The 16,840-nt window shown below is 38.5% G+C and overlaps 1 long non-coding RNA gene across 2 annotated transcripts in view; it reads left to right on the forward strand.

Moving 5' to 3' along the window:
* Positions 1–14,688, forward strand: part of LOC138916349 (uncharacterized) — a 48,963-nt gene extending 34,275 nt beyond the window's left edge. For both annotated transcript variants that reach the window (XR_011423553.1, XR_011423552.1), the window contains exon 3: positions 11,850–14,688. This is a non-coding gene — a long non-coding RNA (uncharacterized lncRNA). The remainder of the gene's footprint in view (positions 1–11,849) is intronic.
* The last annotated feature ends 2,152 nt before the right edge of the window (positions 14,689–16,840 follow it).

Raw genomic sequence — 16,840 nt, forward strand, 5'->3', positions numbered from 1 at the left:
CACTTTCTTATCTCCCTCTTACTTCTCAGCAATCTGGCAGCTGTGTCAAACGTTTGGTGAGATGTTCTTATTAAGACTTTTGCTCAATCCAACAGGTATTTCTGTCTTTATCTTACCTGACTTTAAGCAGTATTTGACATCGCTGATCACTTCTTACTTCCTATAGCAGTCTATCCTTTTTATTTCTGTGAAGTCACACTCTATGGGTTTTCTTTTACCCTTGGGGTATTCCTTATTACTATATTTTACACATTTCTTTTTTTTTCATTGTAAGTGTTTTTAAAAGTCTTAAATGTCAAGTTCTCCAGAATTCTCTTCTAAGTCCTCTTATCACTATGCATATTCTCCTTGATCTCATTATCCTTATGCCTTCAATATACCTGCTGATTATTTATGAATGTCTGTCTTTAGCTAAAATCTGTCTCCTGAGCACCAGATCGATTCAGCTACTAAAATCTCCACAGGAATCTTAGATTCAACACATATCAAATTTAAAACTCATCTACAGCTTCCCTAGGCTGGTATCCTCTTTGTTCCTAAGCTCACCCTAGCACAGTCAATGGGCCCTGCAATGAAGAACTCCAGGGGCCACCATTCATTTTGCAGTAAGCCAGTCCTTGCCACTCTGGCTTCAACTCTAGCTACTTTTTCTTAGTCCTCAACAGTCCAGTCATACTGGAAGTTTCTCAATTGTGCTATACTTTCTCTTACCTCTAGGCTTCTAGTCACGCTTTTCCCTCTCCTTGGAATAATCTATTTATTCTTTTTACCAGGAAGGCTTAGCTTAGTCCTCCTTAAGATCCTAGATAAGGATTTGAGACCAAGTAGTTTATTTAGGAGATGATCTCAGAAGAAATGGTAGGAAAGTGAGTGAGACAGAAGGGAAGGAAGGCAAAACTGGGTGTATTAGTGAGCATGTCACCACTATGGGCAATGGGAACTCAAATCCACTGGGAAGCTTTGGGATATAATGTGGAATACCTCTTAGAATAGTCCCACGTAAGAAGCAAGGTAGCTGGGCTACTCATCCTCCATGTCTTGTCCCTCCTTGGCTAAGAGCATTTCCAGAAGGATCAGTTGTCCAACCTGACCATGGACAGAGCAGGCAGTCTTGAGAAATCCCTAAGTTAGAGCACGGCAGGTACTGGAAGTTGAAGGTCATCAGTCTGCACTGATATATATATATATATGGGGATATATATGGGAAGCCAAATCTCATCACTGATACTCCTTTAAGATCCCTCTCCTGTGCACCTTTTGAATTCCTTATTTCCTTTATCTTGCCATTTATCACATTTGAGTGGGAAAAATTACAATTAAACAAAAAACTACGTTAAACTATATGTCTAGTTCAACATGTTTTCCCTAAGACCTGGCCCGCAGTAGGTACTTTCTATGCCTTTTTGACTGAACTCTCTTTTGTTGGATGGGGTACGTTACGTTTGGTAGCAGTAATTACATCCCTTTAAAGATTGTTCCAGGTATTATAGACTTTTATTCACTGCTTTCTGCCTCATTCAGGTAGAAAGGTTGGTATTTGGAAATAAATTTGCAGTAAGGTGCAAGTCACCGTTTGAGACATCAAAAGGTAATTGTTAAAACATGGTTTTCTTACATCAGGTAACCTGTGTCTAGTTTATTCTTTATCATTAACCTTCCATCCTGAAATGCTGTTTCAAAGATTTCCTTTGAATGCTTACATTTGATAAATGCCAGAAGAAAACATTTATGCTATAAAATAAGTGGAAATGTCATTTTTAATATGTTCCAAGTGCTTGGCACCTATACTGATTGGGTCTAATTGTATTGTCTTGTGAAATTTCCTCTCCAGAGATAACTAATTGGAATGACGTTGTAACAGTGAGTTCTGGGTGAAATAATCAGACATTTCCAATCTGAATGAATGGCTTTTGTGTCAAATGTTGCAGAGCTGACCTATTATATGTTATTTCCAGATTTATGTATCCCAAACAGAGTTTAGTTCTATTTTTTTCTTCACTGCTTCCATTTTTTGGCAGGGAAAGTCATCACTTCCTTTGCCTGCTCCAAACCTTCAATGGTCCCCATTATCAAAAGAGACAAGTCCAGTGTCTCTACTCTAAAGAGCGTTAATGCCGTATTTCTTGTTTGTTTCTCATTTTCTGTACTTTGCTGGTAACATTTAAATAATATTTTTGAGGCTCCAATTATTTTTGCATGCCAATCACTGCACTTGGTATTTCACACATGTGTAGTATTTCACACATAATATCATATTTAGCCCTTAGAGCAAATGAGATAATTGTCCATGTAGGAATAGATTTAGGTTGAATAATGTATGGAAAGGCTGTAGAGATACAACTCGTATGCGAACCTGACTCTAACTCAAAGCCAGGACCCTTATCCTTGACATCCTGCTGACTCCTCCAAGATTTCTCTGATGGCCCACACTACTTCAGACATTAACAAAGCACATCTCACTCTGGTGTTGTAAATCCCCACTATAGTTACTTTACACATGAGAAAACTGAGGTGCCACAAGATTAAGAAATTTGCCTGAAGTCACATAGACTCTAAGTGGTAGCTCCCTGATTTGAGCCATGTATATCTGAGAACAAAATCTATTTGTTCTTCACTCTACTATATATTCTCTTTATCTTGGAAATTCTCCCCTTTTATTCTTCTCCAGTGGAACGTGGAGGATAGACCTATCAATATACCTATCCTCCAAGTTTCAGTCCAAATACTTCCCTGAGCTCTTTCCTCTGAACTCCAATAGGACTTACCAAACTTGTGACTTACAAGCATTGCCTTGTACTATGATGACATGTAAAAAAAAAATACAAATAGACTGACTGTAATATAAGGATATTTGCACACACACTACCTCATTTGATCACATTTGTCCTCATTATCCCAATTTTACAGAACAAATTGAAATGACTTGCTCAGAAATTAGACATCTGCTACGCCGTCAAGTTACGACTTGAACCCGTCTAAGAGCATACACATTTTTGCATTGGCAAAAACTTGAGAGCCAGCCCTGATGGTCTAGTGTTTAAAGTTCAGTGCTCTCACTGCTTCTGCAGCCCAGGTTTGCTTCCTGGTTGCAGAACCACACCACCCATCTGTCAGTTGCTGTGCTGTGGCAGCAGCTCACACAGAAGAATTGGAAGGACTTACAACTAGGATATATCACCATGCCCTGGGGCTTTGGGGAGGAAACAAAAAGAGGAAGATTGGCAACAGATGTTAGCTCAGGGCAAACCTTTCCCTGAAAAAAAAGGGGGGGAGTGGGAATTACAGAATAAATTACTAAGTCTGTGATGATTCCTACTTCAGGAGTTTAGGAAATGAAGAAGAAGAGGGAACAGTAAGGGGAAAAGTTCTGAGGAAAACTAGGAAAGCATGATGGCCTGGAAGCCAAATGAAGGAAGTGTATCAAGGAGGATGTGGTGAGCATTTGGCTCAAATGTTGCTGATATGTCAAGTAGAATAAGGAATCGATCATTGGATTGGGCAATACAGAAGTCATTGGTGACCATCATCAGACTGGTTTTGGTGGAGGGAGATAAACACCCTATTGGAGTGCATTTAAGAAAGAATGAGGAGGAGGATTTGAAGACAAGGACTATAGCTAACAGCTGCAGAGAGAAGCAAAGAATTGGAATGGTAGCTGGCATTGGAAGAGGCATCATGAAAGTTTTGTTTAAGATGGTGTGTATTTTTGGGGGCATGATCCAGTAGAGAATGAAAATTTGAGAAAATAGGAGAGAAGAGAACATTGCTTATGCGATGTTCTGGAAGATGCAAAAAGAAATGGCATCAAGTATAAAAGTGGGAAGGTTAGCTTTAAAGAGGAGCAAAGATAGTTTATTTAGGTTAACAGTCACGAAAGGGTATGTGGAAACAGATGCTGGATGGTGGGTAGATGTGTTGATGGAAGTCTATAGAAGTTTCTCTTCACATAACCTTATGTTCTTAGTGATGTAGGAAGAAAGGTCTTCAGCTAAGAGTAGGGTAGGGGAAGAGTGAGGGTTTAGGAGAGAGGAAGAGGTATGAACCTTGTGTCTAAAAGGTGAGAGCGTGAAGGGATTATCATCCTCATATCCAACACTTAATAAGATTTTACTGTGCTAAGTATTCTACTGTCATATTTCAGTTAATCTCCATATCCATGATGTGAGTTCATTACTGTTAGCATTCACATTTCACAGATGAGGAAACTGAGTCTCTTAGAAAATAGATGACTTACCCTAAGTCACATAGCTAGAAAATGATGACATCAACATTCAAATCCATCCTATATGATTTCAAACATGACACTTTTTATTATCGTACATTGCCTCTCCATGTTCCCTTGGGCATGCAAGGGTCTTAGAAGAATTTAAAAATACAAATTGACTCTCTTTTATGGTGTTTGACAGAATATATCAACATAACATCTGGTTGTTAAAAAAAGGTATTTGATGGAACCCTCATTCTGAAAAATTAGTAAGAGAAAGAAATATTCTAAGTTCAAACACAAGTCCTTGACTTCCCACTGTTATTTCTCTTGATATGGAAACTAATACTCCATTTTTTTTAATATTGCAGACGGTAAGAAGTTGTGATTATTACAGTACTAATTTCAAAGATCTGTACATTCTACTTCCAACAGCACAACCTAAGGTTGTATTTGATTTTTAGCAGCTGACAACTTAGTTTATTTTGATTTTAATAGTTGTGTTGACTAGGGATGTTTTTAGCAGCAAGTAACTGAAGAATTCAAATAAATGTGGCTTTAAAAAAGAGATTTTTTTTCCCTTCTTATGCAACAATCAGTCTAAAGATAGACACCTCCTAGCATTAATTAAGCATCTCCAAAATATCAGCCCCACATCTCTGATTCTCTTCGCTTTTTTCTCATGTTCACAAGATTAGTGCCACAGTTCCAAGCATCATAATCATTGAGGCATAAAAAGAGAGAAATAGATGCCATAATTAACAACTATTCTATTAAAAAAAAAGAAAAGGTTTCTGAGGAAACTCCTGCCCTAGCAGACATCCACAGACATACCTCGGAGATGTTGCAGATTTGGTTCCAGACCACCACAATAAAGGAATATCACATTAAAGTGAGTCAGACAAATTTTTTGGTTTCCCAGTGCATATAAAAGTTATATTTACACTCTACTGTAATCTATTAAGTTTGCAATAGCATTATGTCTAAAAAAATGTACATACCTTCATCAAAAAGTACTTTATTGCTACAAAATGCTAACCATCATCTGAGCCTTCCGTTAGTCATAATCTTTTTGCTGGTGGAGGGTCTTGCCTGGATGTTGATGGCTGCTGACTGATAAGGGTCATGGTTGCTGAAGGCTGGGGTGCTGTGGCAATTTCTTAAAACATGATGGCAATGAAGTTTCCCCCGTGGATTGACTCTTCCCTTCATGAACAACTTCTCTGTAGCATGAGATGCTGTTGATGGGATTTTATCAACAATAGAACTTCTTTCAAATTTGTAGGCAATCCTCTCAAACCCTGCTGCTGCTTTATCAACTAAATTTAGGTCTTATTCTAAATCATTTTTTATCATTTCAACAATCTTCACAGCGTCTTCACCAGGAGCAGTTTCCATCTCAAGAAACCACTGTCTTTGCTCATCCATGAGAAGCAACTCCTCATCCGTTAAAGTTTTATTATGATTGCAGCAATTCAGTCGCATCCTTGGGCTCCACTTCTAATTCTGGTTTTCTTGCTGTTTCTACCACATCTGCAGTTACTTCTTCCACTGAAGTCTTGAACCCCTCAAAGTCATCTGTGAAGGGTGGAATCAACTTCTTCCAAATTCTTGTTAATGTTCTTAATGGAATCCAGAATGATGAATCCATTCTGGAAGCTTTTCAATTGACTTTGCCCAGATTCATCAGAGGAACCACTATCTATGGCAGCTATAGCCTTACAAAATGTACTTTTTAAATAATAAGACTTGAAAGTCAAAATTATTCCTTGATCCTTGGGCTACAGAATGAATGCTGCGTTAGCAGGCACGAAAACAACATTAATCTTTTTGTACATCTCTCTATTAGAGCTCTTGGGTGACCAAGTGCCTTGTCAATGAGCAGTAATTTTTTTTTTGAGGATGATTAGCCCTGAGCTAACATCTGCTGCAAATCTTCTTTTTGCTGAGAAGATTAGCCCTGAGCTAACATCCATGCCCATCTTCCTCTGCTTTATACGTGGGACACCTGCCACAGCATGGCTTGACAAGCAGTGCAAATGTCCACACACGGGATCCGAACTGGTGAACCCTGGGCCGCCAAAGCGAAACGTGCGAACTTAACCACTGCATCACTGGGCTGGCCTCAATGAGCAGTAATATTTTGAAAGGAATCTCTTTTTTTTGAGCAATAGGTCTCAAAAGTGGGCTTAAAATATTTAGCAAACTATTTTGTAAAAAGATGTGCTGTCATCTAGGCTTCGTTGTTCTGTTTATAGAAAACAGACAGAGCAGATTTTGCATAATTCTTAAGGACCCTAGGACATTGGAATGGTAAATGAGGACTGGCTTCAACTTAAAGTCACCAGCTGCATTAGCCCCTAACAAGAGAATCAGCCTGTCCTTTGAGGCCTTGAAGCCAGGCATTGACCTCTCCTCTCTAGCTGTGAAAGTCCTAGATGGCATCTTCTTCCAATAGAAGGCTGTTTCTTCTACATTGAAAATCTGTTATTTAGTGTGCCCACCTTCATTAATTATCTCAGCTAGATCTTCTGGATAACTTGCTGCAACTTCTATATCAGCGCCTGCTGCTTCACCTTGCACTTTCATGTTATAGAGACAGCTTCTTTCCCTAAGCCTCATGAACCAACCTCTGCTAGGTTCAAATTTTTCTTCTGAAGCTCCTCACCTCTTTCAGCCTTCACAGAATTGAAGAGACTTAGGACCTTGCTCTGGATTAGGCTTGTTTGATCTTCTATCCAGACCATTAAAAATTTCTCCGTATCAGCCATAAGGCTCTTTCACTTTCTTATCATTCATGTGTTCACTGGAGTAGCACTGTTAATTTCCTTTAAAAACTTTTCTTTTGCATTCACAACTTGGCTAACTGTTTGGGGCAAAAGGCCTAGCTTTTGGCCTGTCTTAGTTTTTGACGTACCTTCCTCACTAAGCTTAATCATTTCTAGCTTTTGATTTAAAGTGAGAGCTGTGCGACTCTTCCTTTCACCTGAGCACTTAGAGGCCATTGTAGGGTTATTATTTGTCCTAATTTCAATTTTGTTGTATCTCAGGGAATAGGAAGGCCTGAGGAGAGGAAGAGAAAAGGGGGAACAGCCAATTGGGGGAGTAATCAGAACTCACATAACATTTGCTGATTAAATTTGTTGTTTTACATCAGTGTGGTTCATGACGCCCCAAAAGCATTACAATAGTAACATCAAAGATCACCATAACAAACATAATAATTAAAAGGTTTGAAATATTGCAAGAATTACCAAAATGTGACACAGGGACACAAAGTGAACAAATGCTGTTGGAAAAATAAGGCAAATAGACTTGCTTGACATAGGTTGCCACAAACCTTCAATTTGTAAAAAGTGCAATGTCTGTGAAGCACAACAAAGTGAAGCACAATAAAATGAGGTATGCCTGTATTCACACTTCATGAGCCAGAAGTGTCCCCCATGTGCCTACTCACAGCAAGAAGGGTTGCTAACAAAGCATAGCCAAGGAGAAAGGATTGAGAATGGATGTTGGGTTTGTCAACCAAGGGTGCCTACCTCAATAATCATTTTAATTTTCTAAATACATCAGTTTTACAGCAACGAGCTTCTGCTGAGCCAAGGCCTTTCAGTCTGTGTATATATAATTTGATCATGGAATAACAATTGTAAGGTTTTTAATTCCTTTGTAAGAAAACCTTATTGGATTCTGACCAGCATTCTTATTTAATGATAAGTTTGAACCTTGATTAATTTTTCTATCATAGTGGTAACTTCCTAAATTGGAATCATATGCAAAAATTATAGGTGCTTTTGTATCTCTATCAACATCACAAAACTGATAGAGTTATAGTCACATGACAGTAAAAAGGGAGCTAGCCAAAAAGGCAAATATTGAGTAGAGAATATTGGAGTATAATGGTAGTGCAGTTGCAGAGAAATCAGGATGAAGAACAAGATCTAATTATACAACATTATCTCTTTTTTAAAATTTATATTTTATTGACTTGCATGATTATCCCCATCTACTTCCAAATTAGATTGAAATATATTTTAAAAATCACGTCCATCCTTCATATGAAATGAGAACATAAACATGCATTTTTACCTTTTCATCCCTATAGGGAAGACACTGTTGTGTGTGTTAGGGAGGGTGTAGTGAAAAACTAACACGGTAATAACTACAGTCATAAGCTGAAATCACTGAGTGCTGACTTTGAGACAGATAGTTCTAAGTGCCTTATGAATATTAATTCACTTGATCTTTACAACATTCGAGAAAATAAGTACTATTAACTCACCCCATTGTGCAGATGAGGCACAGAAATATTGACTAATTTGCTGAGGGTCACAGACTCAGTAAGAGTAAAGTCAGAATTTAAACCCAGGAAGTCTGGCTCCAGAGTCCACGTACTAATCTTTAGACTACTTGCCAACAAGGATATAGTGGTTTAAGTCAAGGGACCAAATAACTTTAATACAAGTCTCAGGAAGTTTTGACAAAACAACGTGACAAAGAAGGACCAAAAGATAATCAAAGTAAGGAGCAATAGCCAAGGTTTCATGGAGATCACAACATATGAAATGGGCCTCAAGGATGGACTTAATTTTAATAGGTAGGAATGATTTGAGGACAAAGGAGTCTGGGAAGAATAGACATCATAAGCAATAGCAAAAAATTGAGAACCTGAGGAAGATCGGGTAGAAATGAGGGCCCATCTTGGTCTGCATGTTAGGGGATGAGGAGGAGAGGAAGCACCAAGATAGTCATGCAAATAGCAATGAACTTGGGATCAAGAGATCCAAGTCTCAGTTCTGCACTTATGTTCTAGACAACCTTAGTCAAGATCCTTAATCTCTCTGGGCCTCAAAGAGGAGGAAAAAGTACACCTAACACTGTTGTTTTGAGGATTAAATGAGAGTGCAAATTCAAATTAATGTTGACTGAAGCTAAATCTGGGTGGAAAGTAGGTTGTGACCATATTGAGGAAAGATGTGACTATCACACTGAGGGGATGCCACTGAAGACTTCTAAGAAGGAGAATGAGAGAGCGCCATGACCAGAATTGTCGCGAGCTCAATCTAGAAGCAGGTATAGGATACACTGGAGTATGGAGAGGCAGGGGTGAAGACCAAGAAATCAGATGAGTTTATTTAAATAGGTTTTGATATAATGAGGACCCAAATTCCATTTCTAGCAGTTGGACTTGAAATAAAAAGAGATTTCAGAAACAAATTGATTTTGCACTTGATTTGGATGAAGAAGGGAGAGAAAAGAAAACTCAATCATGATTCCGAAACCTTAAAGCTCAGACGACTAGGAGAATAAACCTACCACCATCAATAAAAGAGAATCTGGAAAAAAGTTCTTGGGAAAGAATATGGGTTCGGTTCAAGGTTTTGGTGAGACATCCTGGGTAAGTTATCTGCAAGCAGCTGAACATGTGCATCTGGGACATAGGAAAGAGGCAGGGACGAGAAAGTATGTGGTAGACCAGAATAATAGACCCTTAGTGATGTCCACATCCTAATCCCCAAAACCAATCAATATATTAGATTACATGGCAAAAGGGAATTAAATTTGGAGATGTAATTAAGGTGGATAATCAGCTGACCTTAAAATAGGGAGTTTATTTGGGACTATCTGGGTGGGCCCAATGTAATCACAAAGATCCTTAACGAAAAAGGAAGGCAGAAGAGAATTTTGGAGCTGATGTGATGTGAAAAGAACCCAACTGGCTACTGTAGGCTTTGAGGATGAGCAAGGGGGTCAAAAGCCAAGGAATGCAGGCTTTCTAGAAGCCAGAAAGTGCAAAGAAAAGAATTTGTCCCCTAGAGCCATCACAGAGGAACACTGTTGCCAACAGCTTGATTTTAGCCCAATGAGACCTGGATCAGATATCTAACTTACAGAACTGTTAAGATAAATTTGTCTTCTCTAAACCATTAAGTCTGTGGTAATTTTTTACAGCAGCAATAGAGAGCTAACACAGAGTGACTTGGGAAAACTCAGGGTGGAGAAAATAACCAGAAATGGTGTGAGTCCTGACACTTCATGAAAGTGTCTGATTGCAGCTTATCGAGCAAGCAGGAGGTGGTAAGCCCTTAGAATGGGTGCACAGATTTCTTGCTCTTAGACCAGATTACTGGAACCTCAGGAGCGTACAAATCATTTCATTTGCTATATAGAATCTAGAATCATCCAAAAGCAAAAAAGAAATGATCAAAAATTATCTTAACCCATTCCAGGATCCCCCTCTTCCCCAAGTCATCGTGCATGTGGGATAAATAATTCCATCTTGGGAAGGAGGAGAAATTGATCAAACAGGCATTTTAAGTTACGTAACCACTGAAAGAACAGAAATAGAGAGTAGAGAAAATTTCAAGCTCCTTCTCTTCTGAAACTGGCACTCTACTTTCTGGAAACACCCAGCTTTTCTAACATTTCATAGCATCACCATGGGTTGCATTTGTGTGCCAGGTGGGTGTTGGTCTACAGTGCAGAAGGAGAAGCAGGATTGTCTGCGGCCTCACTGGATACAAGGAATATCTCAGCAAATTGCACCTCCCTATTGACCCAGCTCCACGGAGGGTCATTTCTCAAGCTATTGCTGGTCGCTGCCTAAATCCGCTATAAAACTGCCCGCTCAGTAGGGTATTGTTACCTCCAGATGGACATCTGTGTGAAAGAGAACACAGAATATGGGGCAGACATCCCTCTTCTTTGTAGCTCAGATATTTTGTTTCCCAAGACACAAATCCACGTCAGAATGCCAGATTTCCCCAAGAGGCAATAACAAAAGATATATTTAAAACTGTTTAATATGCCCTCCTCCAGGTGACAAGGAAAAACAGAAAACAATGAACGAATTTAAGCAAGTCCCTTTATTAACTAATCCCAGTTGTTAGCCATATTTTCCTTTTCTAGAAGGGCAACTCATTTCTCTTTTTCAAGCCAACTCAGAATAAATCTCTACCCTATTTTAGTTACTCTCCCACCCACAATATCTCCAACACCCACCTCGACCTCATAGCATGAATGAAACCCAATGCAAAGCAAATCTAAGTTTTTCGGCCAATACTTACGCCGAAGGTGGTGAGAGAGAGAGGGGGTCCAAGGCTTTGGCGGAACAGTCCAGGGTGGATGTTAGCAAATCCGCTCTGCCCTCTTTAAAGTGCAGAGTGAGGATTCTTGCTGCCTCTCCAATGGGTAAATATTTAATTCAACATAAAACACATAAAAATAGCTCTTGTACAACAAATAATCATTCTCAGTGCCTGTGCAATCTAAGTCCAGAAAAATAATAATTTTTATTAATGCCACAGATATACTCAGATCCCTGTTCACAATAGGAATCATAGTTTATAGTATTATCCAGAGAATTCTGTGTCCTTCCAACACCAGCAAGTACATTTCTCCCTCTCTGAATCTCTTTATTAATCTTCAGAATTCAAGGCTGGGATCTGGGACCTACTGGTATCAGAATGTGCATCCACTGATGTTTACATAAATATTGGGCAAACGTTTACAAATTGACATTTTTCTCTTCTGAGGTGATATAAATTTCTAGTCAACAACCCTATGCTCAGCTGACTGTAGGGCAGGGTGTATATGAGAATATGTTATACAATCTCTCTAATTCTATGGGTGAATATTCTTTCAGATGGAAGCAGAATGCTGACAAACTTTTCCTGATGAGCAGTTTGCTTATTTTCTGACATCATGACAATAACTGGTGAGGAAGGAAGATGCAGATGCAGTGTGCAGGAAACACATCAAGGGACTTGAAAGCTGCTTCCACCTGCTTCCGTCTTTACTGGAAATCCTCATGAGCCTCAGTGAAGGCTGCATCCATTTAAGACTGCCTTTTTTTCCTTTTTTCTGGGCTATGTGAACTATGATTGCAATTAGCTTGGACATCAACATTGTAAGCGGGTGAGAGCTAATGGTTACCAGGTATAAACACTCACAAGATAGGCTAAAACTGACAGTTTTCATGTAATCAGCTCCATGCAGCAGCCACCTCGGGCTGTAGTTCTGAGTATGGGACATCTGGAGCTGCACTTTAATTGCTGGTTGTAATAGTTGCACAGCTGTTTGTAACATTTCTGGCTATGTTAATCATGGCTGCAGTCATGCTTATTGGAAAGCTACACTGGAGAGGCCAATGCATGAGTATCGACAGTTGTTGACTTAGAAAGTCACATTGTATATTTCCTTACTGAGCATCATACAAAGAAAAATCAAAAGTGCAAAAAGAATAAAGTTTAATAAAAATCTCAATTCATCAATCTCCAAGCATATCTGTGTCCAGAAACATTAACAGATCATTTCCTGAAACGTACAACCAAACCACTCAAAGGGAGGGCCTATCACTGTGTTTCAGGAAACTCACTCACTGTGGAAACATGAGGGCTGTTTACCCTCATGTTTGCCTTCTTTTACCTTCTTTAAAAGCTTATATCTATCAGAGCATCCTTCAAGAATTGAATGTGATATATGATAGAAAAAAGTAATAAGTTCCAGAGAAGAGATAAGAACCTCCATGCTCTGGACTAGACAGAAAAATGTGTGTTTCTTTCCCTACATGCATAATGAGTTCTCTGTGCTCTAACACTGTTCAGAAAACTCTGGGCCTAGAGACAAGTTACAGTTTCCACTCTGCACTGCCAATTGGGAGATCTTGGGCAAATCATTTTGCTTTTCTAAGCCTCAGTTTCCTAATCAGTAAAAAGAAAGAATTGGGCTAGATTATTTGTGAAGTCTTTTGCATCTCTCATATCTTTTGTATGGACCTGATTTTTTTTTCTTTTTGGTGAGGAAGATTGGCTCTGAGCTAACATCTGTTGTCAATCTTCCTCTTTTTGCTTGAGAAAGATTGTTGCTGAGCTAACATCTATGCCAATCTTCCTCTATTTTGTATGTTGGACACTGTCTCAGCATAGCTTGATGAGCAGTGCATAGTCTGTACCCAGGATCGAAACCGGTGAACCCTGGGCTCCTGAAGTGGAGCATGCGAACTTAACCACTACGCTGCCAGGCCAGCCCCTAGACCTACTTTTTAAAAGCCACCTCTCTGGAATCCCTAGTTAAAAAACAGAAAGACACAAAATTCAAGAAACCAGGGGAATAGTAAAGGAAAGTTCTAGAAGAACGACTGTAAAACAAGGCCTAGAGAACACCTAATTTAGGTTGGAGCAGATGATAAGAGGTGTCTGAGTCTCCAGGTAAGCTATGAACTAATGCTTTTTGTGAAAGAAAATTATTGATAGGTATTGGACAAAGCTGTTGAAACGTGGGGAAACAAAACATTGATGCCTCATAAGAGAGCAAATGGAAAAAAATAGTGTAAAAAATTTTAACTAAGAAAGGAGATGTTTTCATAGCATACTTTTTGGCTGAACAGAAAAACAACAATCATAATAACACAGACATTGATTTTTGATATAACAAAAAACCGAGAAGATAACCATATTAGAAAAACAGAAAAGGGAATTTAGGATGGAGGTGGGTATAGGAGCTAAATCTTTATCCACATTTTTACAAATAGACTGTGAGTTCTGGATAATGTCAAACTGATAAGTATCTAAAACTGATAAATCAAAAAGTTACAGTACAGGCACATCACTTAGAATAAAATAGAGTAATTACAAGAAGAAACAGCAAAATTAAACTCACAAAAAGAATGAAAAACAGTTGGTTTGAGGGAGCAGCATTGTGAGGTGGGGCAGGGAAATCTATGATTTGGTACAAGCCTTTTAAAATGATTTGGGTTTTTTGACCATATATATGAATTACGCTGAAAAAATAAGATTTAATCTGAAAGTAAATAAAAGCTTCTCTTTCCATTTCAGCAGTGAACCTCAGTTAGAGATATTAACAGACTAAGGATCAATTATGGTATTTGATGTTTCTGGGAACATATAATTTAGAACATTAGGATCCTCAGGGCTCTCATGCTCTTTCGTGAACAAGTCCACGTCCTCATCGCGCTCTTTCAACATTCTGTTCCTGTGGCCAGAATTTGCCTTCCTTCGGCTCTTTTTTTGCCTATCCAAATTCTTTCTACATTTTAGAGAACAGCAAAAATATTTCATTTATAAAGCATTTTTGGTTTTAACCCTCCTCTTGTTTAGTACATTTTGTAATGTTGGTGTAGCACAATGAAACTAGCAAAGCTCTTTACTTTGACCAATCATTTATTTGTTAATGCACACATTTATTGAATTTCCACTCAAAGTCAGGTATTTTGACAAGGAGGGGTGTTAAAATGTCAAGATAGTCTTACTGGCTTCCTAGAGCTTCAAGTTTTCTGAGGAAGGCAAATAAACATAGAAGGTATGTGTTAAAGATATTTGCTTTGTGTGTGGTTATTCAACCTTGTGAATGAGAAGAAAAAAATGAACAACAGTTTCAAGTTTATATGTTGGAATTTTTCTCTGCAAATCTCACTGTTTCTGTAATGAATACATATAAGCTTAAAATATATTATGACTCAAAAATTCAGCCATAAGAGCATGATTTATTACTCTGGTTTCCTTATGTAAAATAATGTAGCTAGACTTGGTCTTCCTGTCTTCTGTTCTCTTCATGTCCCTCCCACCTTCAAACAAGACAGTCAATCAACCAATAGCATGAAGCTGTCTCACTGCGTCTGCTTGATCTACAGAAAGGGATGGTGGGTAGGTACCCTATAAATGCCCAAGGCTTATTCACAGACTGGGGCTTCTGTGATCAATTTTACGTCCATCCCCCTTTGCTGGTTCCCTGTTGGTGTTTCAGTTTCTTCTCCCTGGAAAGGAAAGATGACATCCTTCAACAGAACTACAGTTCAGTAGGGAACCCAGCATCACTTTCATTGCAAAGCACATCTATCCTAAAAAGAAATATGTTTGAACCCTTGAGCTGGGACTCAAACCCAGGTCTTCTCATTCCACAACCTGCGCTGATTCCATTCTTCCATGCAACCTCATTTTATCACCCACTGCACCTCAATGGATTGTCAGTCTTTAAGGGCAGTGAAAAGATCTTATTTATCTTTCTGTATCCATGGCAAACAGCACAGTGTCCCGCATATTGGATGCTCAATAAATGTTTGATGAAATGAAATATCCTCTATAAACTTTTAATGAGAGTACTTTCTCTGAAATTGAAATTATACTATTTCTTGCTATTCCATTGTCACTTAAATATATTTCACATTTTTCTCAAACACCACTCATACCATTTCTAGGCACACTGAAACTTCCAAAAGTCGTGTTTCCTATGCCAGACCCACAAGAGAAGTCAGAATGGAAGAAAAATCATTTTAAAAATTCCTTTGGGGAAACCAGGAACAAAATGAAAAGACAGCCCACAAACTGGGAGAACATATTTGCAAATCATATATCCAAAAAGGGGTTAATCTCCAAAATATATAAAGAACTCACACAACTCAACAACAAAAAAACAAACAACCCTATCAAAAAATAGGAAGAGATTATGTACAGACATTTTTCCAAAGAAGATATACAGATGGTCATTAGGCACAGGAAAAGATGTTCAGCATCACTAATCACCAGGGAAATGCAAATCAAAACTACTTTGAGTTATCACCTTACACCTATTAGAATAGTTATTATCACCAAAACAAAAAATAGCAAATGTTGGAGAGGTTGTGGAGAAAAGAGGACCCTCATACACTGCTGGTGCAAATACAAACTGGTGCAGCCACTATGGAAAACAATATGGACATGTCTCAAAAAATTAAAAATAAAAATACCATACGATTCAGCCATCCCACTACTGAGTATTTATCCAAAGAACCTGAAATCAACAATGCAAAGAGACTTATGCACCCCTATGTTCATCACAGCATTTTTCACTATAGCCAAGAAGTGGAAGCAACCCAAGTGCCCATTGCCTGATGTTTGGATAAAGAAGATGTGGTATATATATACAATGGACTACTACTCAGCCATAAAATAGACAAAATCGTCCCATTTGCAATAACACAAATGGACCTTGAGGGTATGATGTGAAGTGAAATAAGCCAGACAGAGAAAGGCAAACACCATTTGATTTTACTCACATGTGGAAGATAAACAAACACATGGACAAAGAGAACTGTTTAGTGGTTACCAAAGGGAAAGGGGGTCGGGGGATGGGTATAAGGGGTAAAGGGGCACATATATAAGGTGACTGACAAATAATACCATACAACTGAAATTTCATGATGTTATAAACTATTATGACCTCAATTAAAAAAAACTCCTTTGGGGAATGCAAACTGGTACAGCCACTATGGAAAACAGTATGGAGATTTCTCAAAAAGTTAAAAATAGAAATACCCTATGACCCAGCCATCCCATTACTGGGTATCTATCCTAAGAACCTGAAATCAGATATCTCAAGATTCCGTTGCACCCCTATGTTCATCGCAGCATTATTTACAATAGCCAAGACGTGGAACCAGCCTACATGCCCAGAAACTGATGATTGGATAAAGAAGATGTGGTATATATACACAATGGAATACTACTCAGCCATAAAAAAAGACGAAATTGGCCCATTCACAACAATGTGGATGGACCTCGAGGGCATTATGTTAAGCGAAATAAGTCAGTCAGAGAAAGACGAACTCTATATGACTCCACTCATAGGTGGAAATTAGTA

This window comes from Equus caballus, chromosome 11 (genome assembly GCF_041296265.1).
Source record: "Equus caballus isolate H_3958 breed thoroughbred chromosome 11, TB-T2T, whole genome shotgun sequence".
Lineage (NCBI taxonomy): Eukaryota > Metazoa > Chordata > Mammalia > Perissodactyla > Equidae > Equus > Equus caballus.